General features: G+C 35.4%; 1 protein-coding gene across 1 annotated transcript in view; it reads right to left on the reverse strand.

Annotated features, from left to right (window-relative positions):
• LOC144369081 (uncharacterized) overlaps positions 1-18,075 on the reverse strand; it is a 71,502-nt gene that overhangs the window by 48,925 nt on the left and 4,502 nt on the right. The gene's annotated exons all lie outside the window — the stretch shown is intronic.

Below are 18,075 nucleotides of genomic sequence, written 5' to 3' on the forward strand. Positions count from 1 at the left end.
AGCTGGAAAGCTTGAATTAAAATGTAAAAGATTAGGTATTATTAAGTTCCTCTGTTACACCCAGATTCCTGAGATAGTTAAGACAAAGCCTTACTGGCCATTTAGCCTAGGGCCCTGTGCAGTTTGTCACAGGGCCCGAACCAATCAGTTTGAATGACCAATCACGTCTGCTGAACCTGTTCCTGGTTCCCGCCAATGAATGTGCCAATCACATCTCAGAGGTGTTGTTCAATTTTCCCATGCCTCATGATGATTTGTTCTGATGTATGCAAAGCCTCCTGTCCTCCCCAAAAAGTGTACTTAAGCTCTGCTTGAACCTCTCCTCAGGGCTCTGGGCCGCTCTCCCTTCCTGAGTGAGCCTTGAGCCTCAGTGCGCTGAATTAGGATCCTCTTCAATAAACTCACTCCTGCCCATTGCATGAAGCTGGTCTCTTGTGGTCTCTTTCTCCAAGGATTCGCCAGATCCTTACAGGACATAGCTGGTATCAGGGTATCCCAAGAAGCAAGGTGTTCTGCCCTTTTTATATGTCCTAGGCTTCCTTTGTTCTCTTGCCTTTGCCCCCTTATCTTTCTCCTTCCTGGGGACATGTCTAGGCCACAAAATGCTTGGTGGGATGGCCTAAAGTTGGGAAATAGGTGGGTTTAAGGGGGGAGGGCAGGATGGAATACAAGGACACATTAACAATCTTATAGCTCTCTGTAGGGAGGGGAAATTCCTGGGGCAGGTTACCTTGGCAACAGGTTGGAGCAGGGGCAGTTTCCTGATAATATCCCTCAGGGGATAGTCTCCAACTTTCCAAATTCACTCAAAATTGGCTTCCTAAATTTAACCTGATTTGATTTAGGTATCTACACTCTCTGTTTAATTCAGTAGGCCTACTGTTTGAGTGATAGTAAATTTCATCCAGATCAGAATCAAATAAGGACACAAAGACAGGTTTTTGTTTGCTCTGTTTTTGTTGATCAAACACTGGGGATCCACAACATGAAGGGGTGCATGCCTGTAATCCAAGCAACTGGAGAGGCTGAGGCAGGAGGACAGTGAGTTCAAAGCAAGTCTTGTTGGGGTGCAGCGGAGCGACGGAGGGGAGAAACCACACAAGAGACTCACTTCATGCAATCGCAGGGGGGAAGTTTATTGAGGATCCTGTTCCAGCGCGCTGGGACTCTGTGCCCACTCAAGAAGGGAGAGCGGCTCAGAGCCCAGAGCGGAGGTCAGGTGGAGCTTAAGTACACTTTTTGGAGAGGGTGGGGGGCTTTGCATACATCAGAACAAATCATCATAAGGCGCGGGAAAATTGAACAACAATTCTGAAACATGATTAGTACATACATTGGCGGGAACAATTTAGGCAGAGATGATTGGTCATTTCTAAGTGGGGTACACATTTAAACTGATTGGTTCTGGGGCCTAGATGCGTATGTGCCATGCTACCTAGAGCCCTTGGCTATTAAACAACCAGGGAATCAATGGAGACATTTACTAGGCAGTTCCCTCATTGTTCTAACAACTTTACAGGGATTACAAATTCCGGGGATAGCAGAGGAATTGTAACAATAGACTTGTATGATTGTAACAATTGTCTTTTACTTTTTAACCCAATCCCTGCACTTTGGAAACTTTAGGATGCCTGGTCTTCTACACTTTAACTCAGGCTCTGCGGCTTAGAATCAGCTTGGAAATTTTACCTTTACAGTCTCAGCAATGGCAAGGCACTAAGAACCTCACTGAGATTGTAAGGATCCAGCGAAGCGTTGGAGGAAGACACCACACAAGAGACTGACTTCATGCAATTGGCAAAGGGGATTTATTAATTCAGCATGCTGAGGTTCCAGGCTCACTCAGGAAGATAGAGCAGCCCAGAGCCCAGAGCAGAGGTCAAGCAGATCTTAAGTACACTTTTTGGAGAGGGCAAGGGGGGGGCTTTGCATACATCAGAACAAATCATCATGAGGTGCGGGAAAATTGAACAACAACTCTGAGACATGATTAGTACATTCAGTGACATGAACAGGCTAGGCAGGGGTGATTGGTCACTTTTAAGCGGGGTACACATTCAAACTGATTGGATTTGGGGTCTGGATGCCTACCTGCGGAGGTACCCAGAGCCCTTAGCTATTAAACAACCAGAGGATCAGGAGGAATATTTACTGGGCAGTTAGGATATTGTCCTAACAGCTACAGGGATTATAGGTTCTAGGGGTACAAGTTCGGATATTGTCCTAACAGCTACAGGGCTTATAGGTTCTGGGGGTAGCAGAGGAATTTTAACAATACCTAGTCTTTCACTTTTTTACCCAAGCCCTGCAGCTTGGAAACTTTACAATGCCGGGTCTTTTACACTTTAACCCAGGCTTTTCAGCTTAGAATCAGAAATTTTCCTTCACAAGATGACATGTTTAAATAAAATAGAAATAGGGCTGTGAATGTGGTCTCAGTGGTCATGTGCTCCTGAGTTCAATTGTCATTAGGAAAAAAAAAAAATACTGGAGATCAGATCCATGTGTATTATTCACTACAAAGTCCCAGGACCACAGATAAAGGGACTGAAGGATTAATAGAAACATATATAGAGTCCTGGGAAAGGGTCTCAAATTCTCCTCTGATGGTTTTTCAAGTAACTGATATTACAATATTACAGGCATGCTCCACAGCCTTGGAATCTTTTATTATTTATTTATTTATTTATTTATTTATTTATTTTGCTGTGAATTGCATTAAATGCCTCAGGATAAAATTATTTCATGGCAGAGTTTGCTCCCAATATTTAGATCTAGCCCAGACAGAAGTGCATTTATATAAAAATTAAGTATCACAATTACTTTAAAATTTTATTTAATATTTCTGTTCTCTGGCCTTATGAGAAAGAGCTTGAGACTTCAACTCATAAGTAATTCCCTGAGGCAGCATTGTCCCTACTCCTCTACAAAAAAATGGGGCAAAAATAAAATTTCAAATTTTCTAGTTTAATAAAATAAACAAGAGGTGAACAGTGCTATGTCTCTAGATCTCTCAGTATTCCAGAACCTAGAGTATAAGGAATTAAAAAATAAATTATTTGCAATTTTGCCTTGAGCATAATTATAGAATTATGATATCTGTTTTTTCTTTGGTATGGAGTACTATGAGAATATTAGCACAAATCACAGGCATTATGTCTATATAGATTTTTTTCTACAATTCAATACAGCCCATCAACAGAGTCAACTTCAAATTTAAATGAAGAAAATTTTAATTATTATTTCCAGTGTCCAGCCAGAGCAGGAATCCAGGGATCCTGAAGTATGAATGGCATTTGGTACTGAAGGATATGTGGCCTCAGCAAAAGAAGAGGAGACAGGATGACAGGTTGAAAGTTACAAGCAGCCTTCAGAAGGATCTGAGGCCCATAGAGGGGACTTTATTTTTATACTTTTTTTACAGGTATTTATTCATGTAGTTAAAATAGCATCAAAGCCCAAAACTTCTTTCATTTACATAATTTTCAAGAGTTGCAATCTTTTCTGACATATATTAACTTCATAAGATATTGAACACATTGTTTAAAATATGTTCCTGTAACCTTTGCCAATCATGATTAAGCTTTTACATTTTCACTTCAATCACTAAGTACTAGACTATGCAACTTGACTACCTGTATCATGACCTATTATTAACTTTTAACTTTAAAGCATACCTATGATTATTGGTAAGCTTTTTTGCTTCTGAACTAAAGTCCTAGTAATACACACTTAAAAGAGTGAAAGCCTATGACTTAAAAGCCTACTACTCTGAACTGACTTTAAAATATATCTATATAAAATTTTACATTATTCTGTTTTTCCAAACTAATTTTCTTTTTTTCACATGACCTATTTAACTTCTTTTTGAAAGAGTTTCTTTGGCCCTTCATCAAATTATGAATTCTTATCTCTTTATAATTTTTAATTAAAGAGCAGGCTCTGCACTTCAACTCATTTGCTATTACTATTAACTATGTGTTTCCTATTTTCATCATGAATTCCTGTGTAGGGCAAAGAAGGCTCTGTTAGTAAAAGGAATGTATGCTGGACAGGTTGTGGCTTTAGAATGAGGAGCTTAGTGTAAATTGTTAAGCTTTTCTCAGGAACTTTGATTTGCAATCTTTTCCCTGTGAATATCTTAAGAAATAACACTATTGTTTGTATTTTCAGAGATACTAAAATACATCTCAGGACATATCTTATTTGTATCCTTAATCTCATTCTGGGAATTTTCCTGCAATCTCAGGCAACATGTACTTTTATTATTGACTGTTGTATGCCCTATTATCTATCTCATGAGTATCATAAACAAAACACTAAAAATTACCCATGGTGGTGCAGCCCTGCCACAGGACCAACCACACTGTAACCCAGTCAGACAGGAGGTGCAGGAACATCTTCACCACACTGTCTATAAGATACCAGGTATTTTCCACATAGAAACTAGCTGGTATCTTGTGATTGAATTGTGGCATCCAGTCAATAGTGAGTGGATTGTTTATCTGTCATAGGATAACAAGTCATTCTAAAATGTATTCACTCACTGGACCCCTGAGCCAAATCTCAAGCCCTATTTTGTATTTTATTTTGAGAAAGATTCTCACTGAGTTGCTTAACACCTCATCTTTGTTGAAGCTAAAATTGAACTCATTATCCTCCTGCTTCAGCCTTCGAAGATACTGGGATTACAGGAGTGCATCATTGCACCAGCTCTGTTCACATATTTAATGCCAGCATTCCCTCTTTGCCTTATCAACTGTTTCTTTTTTTCTATTGTGCATTTCAAATAAATGCAGTATTCTCCAAGAACTGGATGTCAGATTAAAGATTTTGGTTTCTCTTTGTGAGGATTTCACATGAGAGAAAAGCAGACAAGTGTAACTTGACAGTTTGAAAAATAAGAACAATTTGTCTCTGCTCTTTGTCTTCCCAGGTACAGAAACCTTATCACAATATCTGAGTTGAAATTCCTCCTTTAAGAATTTCTGGTGTGATTTGTCCTCATTCTAACCTCCTATATTGTCCTACTTGTCGGTTTCATAACTGCTTAACAAAAGGTTTGAACAGCCACCATGTCTAAATTCTTTTGGAGGGCCTAGTGAATATCATCCCCTGTGTCTTTTCCCTCTAGAGAGCAGTATAAACTATGCAGTGAAGGCACTCCAGGGCGTCTCTGATAGCCCTTAGGCTGGCAAGGATCTTTTAGTGATACAGGGCTGGGGCACTCTGAAAAACTGAGATAGAATAAAGACCACCCCCTTCAAATGCAGACTTTTTTCCAATCAAGATATATGTTTCCAAACTTATCAATCAGAGTGGCAGGCAATGAGTTTATTAGAAGTGATGTGAAGGAGGAAAATAAGAAAGTGTGTTCTCTCTAAAAAGATAATAGCATGGGTCTCTTGAACTTCAGTTTCTTTGAAGATCTAAAAAAAGATCACAAAGAATCTTGACTTTGAACTGACAGTAGGATAACATAAAACTCTCAAGTATCCTCTGCCATGAAAACTTTAGGTTAATTAGGCTCATGTTCACCATTTCTAATTAAATTCTTAAGCACTAATTCCAGGAAACCCCTTTGAAATAAAAAATTTTATTTACATTCCAGTCCTCAGAGGGTCATGTTCTTCTCCTGTAGATACTCAGCACCACATAAAAATAAGTAAATAAATTAAAGGTATTGTGTCCATCTAAAAAAAACTAACACCGGAAAACTGGGCACACAGGTGCAAGCCTATAATCCCAGCTGCCCAGGAGACAGAGGCAGTAGAATGAGAAGTTCAAGGCAAACTTCAGCAACTGAGACCCTGCCCCAAAATAAAAAGGACTGGGGATGTAGTTCAGTGGCAGAGCATCCCTGAGTTGAATCCCTGCCACTGCAAAAAAGCAAAAGAAAGTAACAAAAAAAAAATAACACTTAGGATTAGCTCTCAGAAATTATTCCACAGATTTCAACAAAGTAAGGTACCCCAACATTAGTTTCTGCTAGTTCCTCTTTTTTTAAATCTTTATTTATTTATTTTTATGTGGTGCTAAGGATCGAACCTCCTGCCTCATATGTGAGGGAAACACTCTACCAATGAGCTACAGCACACTTCTCTGTGCCTCAATATCGTTATGTCTCAGGGAGAAAATAATTTAAATCACAATCTTCAAAGAAGCATATTTTATGTATAAAAATTTTTAAATATGGTAAAATAAATAATTAAATCACATGTGGAGAGTAAATGAGAAAAAGAAGTAATGAAGAAAGAGCAGAAAGATCAATTAATAAACAACAGAAAAAAGTAGAGAAAATAGAGAAAAATAAACTAATTAAATGCTGGTTCTTGAGCTGGGGTATAACTCAGTAGTACTATGTGTCCTTACCATGTGTAAGGCCCTGGCTTGATCCCAAGCACACACACACACACACACACATAAAAAAATAAATAAATAATTTAAAAAATAAATAAATAAAACACTGGTTCTTTGAGAAGACAGAAAAAAAAGTGGAAACCTCCAGTTGGGCTAATGAGGGAAAAAGGAGAGAATATACATATTACTAATATCAGGAAAGAAAAGATGATATCACCACAGTTTGTAGAGATATGAAAAGGACATATGCCAATAAATCCATCAACCTAAATAAAAACAACAAATTTCTAGAAAGATACCACCAAACTCACCTACAATGAAAACCTGAATTGAGTAGTCACAGGTTTATATTTAAGAGAATTTGTAGCTTGAAAATCTTCCCTTAAATTTTTTTTTCAGATCCAGATAGCTTCACTGGAAAATTCCAACAAACATGTAGGGAAAAAAAAATATACCAATTCTATAAGAAAACTGAAAAGGAGGAAATACTTCCTAACTTATTCTGAGGCCAACATTTAACCTGCTATCAAAGCCAGACAATGACATTACAAGAGGTTGTGATACCTCTCATGAACACAGGTGCAAAACCCTATACAAAATTGTGGGGAGAGTGAGGGGTTGTAAAAAAAACTTGTCAACCTCCTGCCTCAGAGTAGCTGGGGTTATAAGTGTATGTCACCACATCCAGTTCCCAAGCAAAATTTAAATGAATTAAATACAATAATATGTAAAATGAATAATACCTCATGACTAAATGAGATTCATGCTAATATTTCAAAGCTGGTTTGCCATTCAAAACATATTACACATCATTATATTAGCAAACAAATAATAACAATGCAATACCCATTCTTAGTTCAAAAACAACAACAATAAAAACCTTAGGAATACAACAGTCTCTTTCTGATAAAAAGAATCCACAAAATAAACCTATATTTAACAGCACACATAATTTAAAAAAGATTGAATGTTTTTCTTTTAACATAAGGAACAAAATAAGGATAACCACTCCCATAATCTCTATCTAACAATATATCAGAGATTTTGCTTACTTTAATAAGGCAAGAAGAAAAAAACTGACATTCAAGTGAGAAAGGAAGAATTCAAGCTATATTTTTAAATGATGAGATTATCTATATAGGAAAATCCAATGAAATATACCCCCAAAAAAACTACTGCTAGAAGGTGAGTTTGGCAAAGCTGCATGATACAAGAGCTAGATACGGAACTGAATTGTTCTGTTGGTAATGAAAAATTTTATATTGAATTTTTTAAACATACTATAATAATACCAAAAATGTCAAATATTTAAGACAAATTTGAAAGGGATATGCAAGACTTCTACTTTTAAAAGATTGCTGAGAGAAATTAAAGAAAATCTAAACAAATGGGAAGAAATAACATGTTCATTTGTTGGAAGACTCAATGATGTTAAGAAGTCAATCCTCTCCAAGTTGATTCATAGATCCAGTATCTCAGAATCTCAGCAGGCTGTTTTGTATAAACAGGTAAGCTGATTATAAACTTCCAATGCATATGCAAAGGACCCAGAACAGTCCAAAGAACTTTGCAAAAAAAAATCATAAGACAAACACTATTACAAAGGTAAAGTAATTCAGACAATGTGGTACTGATATAAAGATAAACAAGTAGATCATGGTACAAAATAGAGGCCAAAATAGATTCATGTAAACAGAAAACTTATTTTGGCAATGGTACAAAGGCAATTCAGCAAAGAGACAATGTTCATTTTTAATAAATGTTGCTGGAAATCTAAAAACCCATATACAATAACTGATGAATTTTTACCCCTGCCTTGTACCACATACAGAAATTAACTCAAAATGGGTCATATTCCTAAGTGTAAAACCTAAATCAATACACCTCCTCAAGGAAACAGGAGCTAACTTCTGTGACTTGGGGTTAGGCAAAGAGTTCTTAGATATGATACCAAAAGTGCATTAAAGAACAATTAGTAAATTGAATTTCATCAAAATTAAGAACATCTGTTCTTTAAAAGACACTGCTAGGGAAATGTAAAACATGTATGCCTGGGACAAAATATCATAAATCTGATAAAAAATTTGTATCCAGAATATAAAAAGAACTTTTAAAACTTAATAAATAAGAAAACCAAATACCCCAATAAATAATAGCATAAAAGATTTGATACTTTACCAAAGAATGGCAAATAAGCACGTGAAAATATGCTGAACATCATCATCAGCCAACAGGAAAATACAAATAAATATCACAATGAGGGGCTGGGGTTGTGACTCAGTGGCACAACACTTGCCTTGCACATACGGGGCACTCGGTTCAATCTTCAGGACTGCATAAAAATAAATTTAAAAAAATTAAGGTATTGTGTACATCTGCAACTAAAAAAAATATTTTAAAAATCACAATGAGGTAATACTATGTATCTATTAGAGGAATAAAATTTAAAAAGACTACTACAGTAAGTATTTAAGATAGAGACTTGGGGCAACTGATTCTTCATTCACTGCTGGTAGGAATGTAAAAGGAAACGACAACTTGAAAACAGTTTTGCAGTTTTAAAAATTAAAAATACCCAACCACATGGTCTACTTATATCATTTCTGGGAATTTTCCAAAGAGAAAAGCGAGCATAAATCCACACAAAGATCTGTAATACAGTTGTTCAGATATATTTAGTTCTAAGAGCCAAAAGCTGGAAACACCCAAATTGCTGTCAATGTTGAACAGATACATCCATATAATGGAATACTTTGAGCACTCAAAAGAATAAACAACTGGTATAATCAGAAACAGAGACAAATCTCAAAATAATTACACTGAGTGAAAGAGTAAAAAAATTAAAAAAAAAGAGTACATGTGATATAAATTCATTTACATAAAACACTAGAATAAGTAAACTAACCTATAGTGACAGCAGATCAGTAGATTGGTGGTTGTCTGGAGAAAGGGACAGAGGACTATGAGGAGAGAAAAACATAGAAATTTGGGGTGGTGATAGATCTTTTCATTCTCCTCATTGTTATGATGGTTTCTTGGGTGTGAATATGTGTCAAAAATGATTAAATCATACACTTTAAACATGAAGTTTATTGGATGTCAATTATACCTCAATAAAACTGTCTTTAAAAAGAGCTACCTGAATTATATAATATCAATTTTACATTGTTCCTTTTCCGTTAGGATACCGAAAATTTTCACTGTAGCAAACTTACTCATGTAACTGCTTCAAATACACCTTTTCCTTTGACATTTACTCTATATAAACACGACTGTAAAAAGTAAATTACTGGATTATGGATGTGGCTCAAGTGGTAACATGCTCACCTAGCATGGGTGCGGTGCTAACTTTGATCCTCAGGACCACATAAAAATTAAATAAAGATGTTGTATTCACCAAAACCTAAAAAACGAATATTAAAAAATTCTCATTCATATTCTCTCTCTCATTCTCTCTCTCTCTCTCTCTCTCTCTCTCTCTCTCTCTCTCTCTCTCTCTCTCTCCTCTCTCTCTCTCTCTCTCTCAAAATAAACCTAAATTACTATTGGATAGAAAAGTTAACAAATTTATCTCCCTGGACTGCACAGTTGTCTGTTTACTGGCTTCAAATGAACTCTGAATGTTTAGCTAAACTATCAGTACTGAAGGCTCAGTCACTGAATACTGAAAACACTGTGTTTGAAAGCAGCCCTAAAACAATTCATTAATTCAAATAAATGTTTACTGCACATGTGCTCTCTGTATGTTATGGTTAAAAGGGCTGGATTTTTTGCAGAATGGACAGTACCAAATTACAAAGTTATTCCATGTCTCTTTTGGAATAATTTGTAAGGTTTAGCAATACTTAAATCACATAATGAAAGAATAGCAATGGAAGCAGACCACAGACAGCGAAGAAGAGTGACTCTTCTAATTAAAGGTTAAAATAATAAATTTCAATAACATGACTGAAGAACTGTTTACTAACAGCTTATAATTCCAAAATGACAAGTATCTCTCATATCTTAAGTGAACTCAGAACAAAGATTAAAAATTACTTCCAAACACAGCAAGTATGGAGTCTGCCAGCTCTAAGTAGTCATTTTGGCTTAGAAATATAAAAGGATATGAAAAGACAGACCTCAAATTATTATTTTTTTAAATATCAATAACAAATAGAAAGTTTTAAGTAAATTCTCTAATAGTTGGTATCAAAAATAATATTCTGTAACAGCATATTCTTCATTACTGAACTCAGCTAACTGGACCAAGAATGGAAATTACTATACTTTATAGAAGATACAAGCTTAATTATTCACCAAAATACAACCATCCATAGCTCAGCCATAATATACAAGACCTTTTACAACATAGCAAGGTCAGCCATTTGAAAACCTTACACTATCTTTTTCCCTTGCAATGATACTACCCTTTAAGGTTGTTTATCTAAAAGAACCCAACATCTCCTCCAATTGTGTACAATGAATTGAAGCATTTTCTTCTGTCATGTATAACTGATTACAACTAATGAATAATTTTTAAAAAAAACCAGGAACACATGCCAGGTACCCAAAAATCTACAAAAATCATTAGTTAGTGGTAACTGTGGATGGTATGTGCTTCAGATTCCCTTAAAAATTTACTCTTCTTCTAAATTTGTTCAGATTCTTCAAAACTGTCATGTTTTGTGTTCTCAAAGGTATAATTTTGCTAAACAATGAGCTGTTAATGAATTTTGACTGACATGATTTCTCTACACGTCTTTCAAACACATCATACCCAAATTCATATCTACATTAAACACTACTAATTCTGAGTGTTCAGTAACCATGGAATCTAGACAATGAGTTCTGCAAGCACAATACCCAAGTATTCTTATCTTCACTGAGAAGCAATATGCTAAACAAAAGATGAAGAAGACAACCATAGTATTCAGTTATTGATTTTTTTGGAGTTTTACAAATGAAAATGGTTTGCTTTAGGTAAATTGGTGAAAAAAAAGCAAAGACATTTAACCACTTATAATTAAAATTATGAAACATTACATCTGATCTCTGATACTGATTGTAATTAATATTGTGAAATAACAATACAGCTATAGTTCCATTGAAGCTAAGAGCCAAATTGTGGTTCCTCTTGACACCTCCACTGTCAATTACTGCCCTCCTGTAGCATTTAAATTTGAAGAAAACCACTGTATCTTACAGTAATTTAAAAAGCTGAGATGCTATAACTTAATTTGAATTCTTAGAAATGTCTATTACAACTTGCTAAAAGACACTGCTGCATCTGAAAGTTTTTTGGCAAAAAAAATTAAGTAAATTTTTTTAAAAGGCTCACATATACTGCAAGGAATAGGAAGATTTGAGACAATAAACATAATTGTTAAAAACACATTGGTGGGCTGGGGTTGTGGCTCAGCATTAGAGCACTCACCTAGCACATGAGAGGCCCTGGGGTCAATCCTCACTACCTTATAAAAATAAATAAAGATATTGTGTCCAACTAAAACTAAAAAAATAAATAAATATTTTAAAAATTGGTCTTCAATATTCCAGGGTTCTACATGCATGGATTTTACCAACTGCAGTCAAAAAATATTTGGGAAAGAACATGCTTTTGTTCTGAACATGTACAGACTTTTTGGAGTTTCATTATTCCTTAAGTAATACAACATCACAAATATTTACACCATATTTATACTATAATAGATATTGTAAATAATCTAGAGACGATAGAGAGTACATGAAACAATGGGTATAATTTACATGCAAATATTACATCATTTTATATAAGAGAGTTTAACATCTGCAGATTTTGGTGTCCAAGGAGGGTTCTGAAGCCAATTTCCCACATACACCAAGGGACAAACAAATATGCAACTGACTATGATATTGTGTTATATGATAGGGTGGTAGGACAAAAATATTTAGCCTCTAAGTTAATATAACTATATTTTTCCCTTAAGAAACAAACAGCCTCTCCCAAGTAGGAGAGTAATATTACTAATTTACATAAACACAATTATGTTTTTATGAAATTTAATAATAAAAATTATGGCATACCTAAGCTAAAAATAATTTGGCTTCACTGAATATGGAGTGAAGACAGAATTAGAAGCACAGTCATCTAAAAATTAAAGAGTAAAAATATCAAAGTTGAATTCCATTCTAGACTGGTATTCCAATAACTATTAAGAGATAGGAATCAGGAGTCAGATTTCAAGATGCCAAAATATGAAATTTGTAATCATTTTATTTTTGAATAAGAAATGGAACTACATTAACTTCTGCTACTCAGAATACACAATCTTGACATCAACTGAATTCTTACTTTTAAGGTGAACTTTCAGTCCTTTCCATTCACAAATAAGACCTGATTTATTAAGTTCCCTGATTTGTATCTCTAGAGTAGATCACAGCAAATTTTCTTAGTATACTATATATTGTTCCAAGTGTTTTATAAACATTTTTTTGTGAGAGTTCAAGGCTACGATGGGTAACTAAGTGAGACCCTGTATCAAAATAAAAATGACTGAGGATGTGGCATTAGCCTAGCCACATTAGAGCCTTATCTTAGCATGTGTGAAGCCCTGGGTTCTATCCCTTTTTACAATGAGAGTTTACAGGAGTGATCTGAAATCACTTCCAAGATTTCATCCTGTAACTCAGTTATTCTTAAAAAAAAAATAGAGTTTCTCTGCCTTATCACTTTCATTTCCCTATTTATCACAAGTCTGATTCTAATCTGCCCCTCACACACACACAAAATCACTGGCAGGATTATCAACAGATAATTACCCGCATTAAATTCTAGGCAGGGCAAAAAGGCACAATTTTGTTACTTAGACATGAAAATTACAGGTCCACACCACAACTAAACTTTCATAAAAGTCTTTTAGCCAATAAGAATAAATCTCAATACTTATCAATCACTTAGCTCTACATGGGGCTCCTAAATCTATATTTCTTGATCAAATGATCTATCCTGTGCCTGCTATGCATAGCCTCCTATATGCATTCATTCACAGATGTGCAAAGTACAGTAATGCTAGGCTCTGGAAGTCATAGCAAAGAAAATAACCAGTCCCTAGAGAGGCTTCTATTAGTGAATAGAGTCAAGTGAATAGTCACAGGAACATAACATCTGGACAGTCACATCCCAAACTAAGCTGGTCTAAAAGTGAACTTGGTTTACTTCATGCATTCTAGTCTACTCACTTGTGAACCTTGATCTTGCTCAGAAATGCTATCATGACAGGCTACTCATTCCACAAACTTCTGAGGCATTCTCAACCTTCTGCTTCAAATCTTAATAACTGCCCAAGCCAGATTGAATTAAAAAAAAAAAAAAAAACAGATGGCTCTGCTCCACAATGCTTCCCAAATTCTGGGAATGCTAGTGATGATAGCAGGGAGTTCCCAGCAATGCTTCTGCATTAGCAGGAGGCAATAAAACCAAGCCTACAAGTAATCTTGGGGGCTGGGGTTGTGGCTCAGTGATAGAGAACATGTCTTGCATATGTAAGCCACCAGGTTTGATTCTCAGAACCACATAAAAATAAACAAAATAAAGTTCATCAACAACCAAAAAATATATATACATTAAAAAAAAAAAGAGTGCTCCTGGAATTTTAAAAAAGCACAGCTGGGAGGAGACCCTCTTTCCTCTCTCCTGTTGAAGAGCCTGAGGATGACCCCTGCTCTGTCACTATTAACCCCAAGGGCCTAAAATCTTGCTAGCTTCTGTGGCATTTCATTCCTTTGAAACCTTCTTCAGAAATCTTTCTTCTTTAGTAATCCTCCTTTTAACTTATGATGGTTGATTGCAGCCAAGCATCCAGATTTGCATGTTCAAAAAATTTCCAGTCTGTGTATTCACCTCAACCATCAGTATACTAGCTCAGGTCTTCATTGGCACTTATCTGGACTAGTCCAACAGCCCCACAATTCTCTTACTTCTAGTCTTCACAACCACCATCTGTGATACTATAACAGGAAAAAACATGTTCCCCACAAACACCCAAACTCATCAATAGCTCTGCATTATTAAAGAAAGATCTAAAATCATTAACAGGACTCACCCCACTCTCTATACACAATCTTCTCTCCAGCCAAACAGCTGTTCCTCCTTGACTCACATTTTAGCTCTGACTACCCAGAACTGCTTGGCTTTGGGCTGGACCTCAGAAATCCACAACCACAACACTGAATTAATTAGTAAGTAGGAAGTTCCCATTTTTGAAAACCTGAAGAAATCAAAGAAAAGTGGCTTTCTTCAGGTTTGCTCCTGGGTATCAAAGTCATCACAATGATGTCTACATTTCATTACATCGATATCCATAAATATTGCTGTTACAGATCACTGGTGCCAATGTACACAACACACACAGCAGCAAGTATCTGAAAAGAAGAATCAAAGATTATAACAAAAGGTTCTGATCATTCATGCATCTCTGCAGACAGAGCACCAGCACTGACTCGCTCTGAGGATTTCTCACCCAGACAGTGCCCCTTATCCTCTAATGATGATATTACCCTCTGTAGAAATCTGTAGCCTGGCACATGATTTCTTGTTTCTAAAGGACAGGACCATGTCCCCAGTATTACTGGATCTCCAAGCCCAGTCAAGTCCTCAGAATACATTAGACACCTATAAATATTTACAGAATAATATGTGCATTCTGAGCTAAGCATAACACTCAAAGACATTTTCTGATTTTAAAGAGGGAACTAGATATCAGGTTTGAAATCTTGGGCTTCTCCCATTAATTTTATGAAAATATTTGAAAACACAATTTTTTTTAATATCTCTAACCCATTGTGTAGTTAATGAAATGATCATTATTTCTATAGAAAAAAACTTAATGGGAGATTTGAGAAATAAGGTTTGAGGTTTTTTTAACTTATAGAAAATTTCAGAGAAACTGCATAAGGAGACAAAAAAAAACTGGTAAATTAGACTCCAATAAAAAAATCTACATGCTTCATAAGATGTGAAAAGACTATAGAATAAGAAAAATATTATACTTCACATATCTGATAAGAGTACATTTGTGTACATCCAGAATACATAAGAACTATTACAACTGAACAAGAAAAAAACAGCTCAATTTTAAAATGGGCAAAGGATCTGAATAGTCATTTGTCTAAGAAAGATAAACAATGGCAAACAATTACATGAAAATATTCAATTTCATTAGTTATCAGGGAAATCCAAATCAAAACCACAATGAGATGCCACTTCATACCCATTAGGATGACTACTATGGAAAAATACCATGGTAAAGTGTTGGCAAGGATATGGAGAAATGAAATCTTCAAACATTGCTGATGAGAATGTAACATGGTAGAGTCACTTTATAAAACAGTCTGGCAGAGTTACTTATGGCCAATAAATTTCACTCCTAAGTATCTACCCAAAATAAAACATAAGTCAACTCAAAAACAAAAATATTCACAGCAGCATGATCATAAGAACCACAAAGTGCAAGTCACCCAAATATCCATCAAAAAAATAAATGGATAAAAAAACTGCAGTGTATCCATATAACAGAACACTATTTTGCAATAAAAAAGGAATAAAGTTCTGTTATGTGCTACCTCAAAAACAGGCTAAGAAGCCAGACACAAAGGGCCATATACTGAATGATTACATTTATATAACATGTCCAGAACAAGTAAATCCACAAAGAGAGAAAGGAGATCCACAGCTACATGGAGCAAGAGTGAGTGGAGTGTGGTGACTAAAGGGTATGGGTCTTCTTTGAAGGTGATAAAAGTGTTTCAGAATTAGACAGCAGGATAGGCACACAACTATATGAATATACTAAAACTCAGTGAATTGCACATTTCAGGAGTTACCTTGATGGTAATGTGAATTATATATCAATAAAGCTGTTATTTTTTTAAATGGCTACACAAAGTCATATAGTAACACCTCTGCACAAGGCTCTGGTGAATCACTCTGCCTGTGACAGAATAATCTGTCATAAAAACATACAATCTGTTCAAATTGGGAACTAATCTATGTTCCTACCAATAAATCCCTATTGCAACCAATCAAAAAACCAGATCCAAAGTAAAAAGAGCAGAGAACAAAAGAGAATGCAATTCACAATTAGCTGGCAGGTTACAGAATGAAACTAACCAAGGACTACAAAAAGAAAAATGTTTATTAAGACTATCCAGTTCTTATCAATTACATGGATATAAACAAGTCAAAACCCTGTATATTCATAAAAAAATCTGCCAGCTTATTTATTAGCACAAAGCAAGGAAAAACAAGCATTCTCTCCTATAACCAAATTAACATCCCACAGAAGGTCTGTTTGTACTTGGCAGCATGAACCTTTCATTTCGGACTGCTGCTAAATTAAACAAGCCTATGTTGTATTGAACACAATGAGCCAGACACCCTGGCATGCACCTAGACTTCATTAGTTGATGCTGAGGAACATTAAAAATAAAAAGGATAGTATGAATTAGGGCAAGGGTGGTGAGAGGATAAAGTTCTTGTCAGTCTTTTCAACATTTCCATTATCTACAATACAACAATGGAAACAGTCTAACAACTTTTTTTCTTTTTTAGTGGAACTGAGGATTGAACGACACATGGATGTACTATAAAGGGGCTAAACCCCCAGACCTTTTTATTTTAATACATAGTCTCACTAAGTTGCTGAAGCTGGCCTTACAATATTGATCTTCCTGTTGCAGCCTCTGAAGTCCAATACAATTTTCTAAGATTCTACCAATATGCTTCTCTGTATGCATTACCCTTCTCTGTATGCATAAGAAAGCACTGAAACTTAGATAGAGAAATCTGAATTCAAGTGATTTTTTTTTGTTTGTTTGTTTTTATTTTTTTAAACCTGCTAGCTACATGCCCAAGGACAAATTTCACAATTTTACTTAGTCCTTATTGTTTTGAGAACAAAATAAAGTAATAATGCACACAAAGATCACAGTGCAATGCTCAATCCAAGCCCACCACAAAAATCCTCACTATTCACAACTCTTCACAGCAAATACTCATTTCAGAACTTATACCAGACTAGGGGTAATTAATATTGGCCATCCTTCTACCTTGTAAACATCTAAAGATCAATGAAGATTTAATACTGAATGAATAATCTTCCTCCTCCATTCCCCTCCCACATAAGTTTTTGAAAAGCTATCAATAAAGTCTCTAAAAATATTAAATCACAGCATGACACAAAGCATTCATTCACCTAAAAGGTATTTAAAAGTACTGAACTGAGAGACAGAAAAACATGGAGAGAAACACTCTATTAGAAAGAAATGCCTATTTTGCAGTGGAATAATTGGTAATCTTTCAATAAAGATTGATGCAATATGTTTATAATTTCCAAGTGTCAGTAATCTGTTTTTAAGGTAAAAGAAAAAAAAAAGTGGGATGGTTTCAACCACCAAGAAAAGATGTGAGAAGATATCCTTTCTCATTGAAAACAATTAATGTTTGAGTGATGGCTTCTAGAATGTTCAGACTGAAGAAAATTGTTATATTAGAACAGACTGAAATATATTTAAAACAAAACACAGGGGGTTTAACATACACAAACACAATCTGCACCTAGGTGTCCTCTCTAAACAAACCAAAGAAGGAAAAGCTTCCGTGAAACTCCAATCGCACTGCTATAAATAAGATGTTGGGGTGGGGGATAGTGGTTTTCAGCCATATTCCCATGCTGGATGTCCAATTAAAGACAGCAT

Source organism: Ictidomys tridecemlineatus, chromosome 12 (assembly GCF_052094955.1).
Source record: "Ictidomys tridecemlineatus isolate mIctTri1 chromosome 12, mIctTri1.hap1, whole genome shotgun sequence".
Lineage (NCBI taxonomy): Eukaryota > Metazoa > Chordata > Mammalia > Rodentia > Sciuridae > Ictidomys > Ictidomys tridecemlineatus.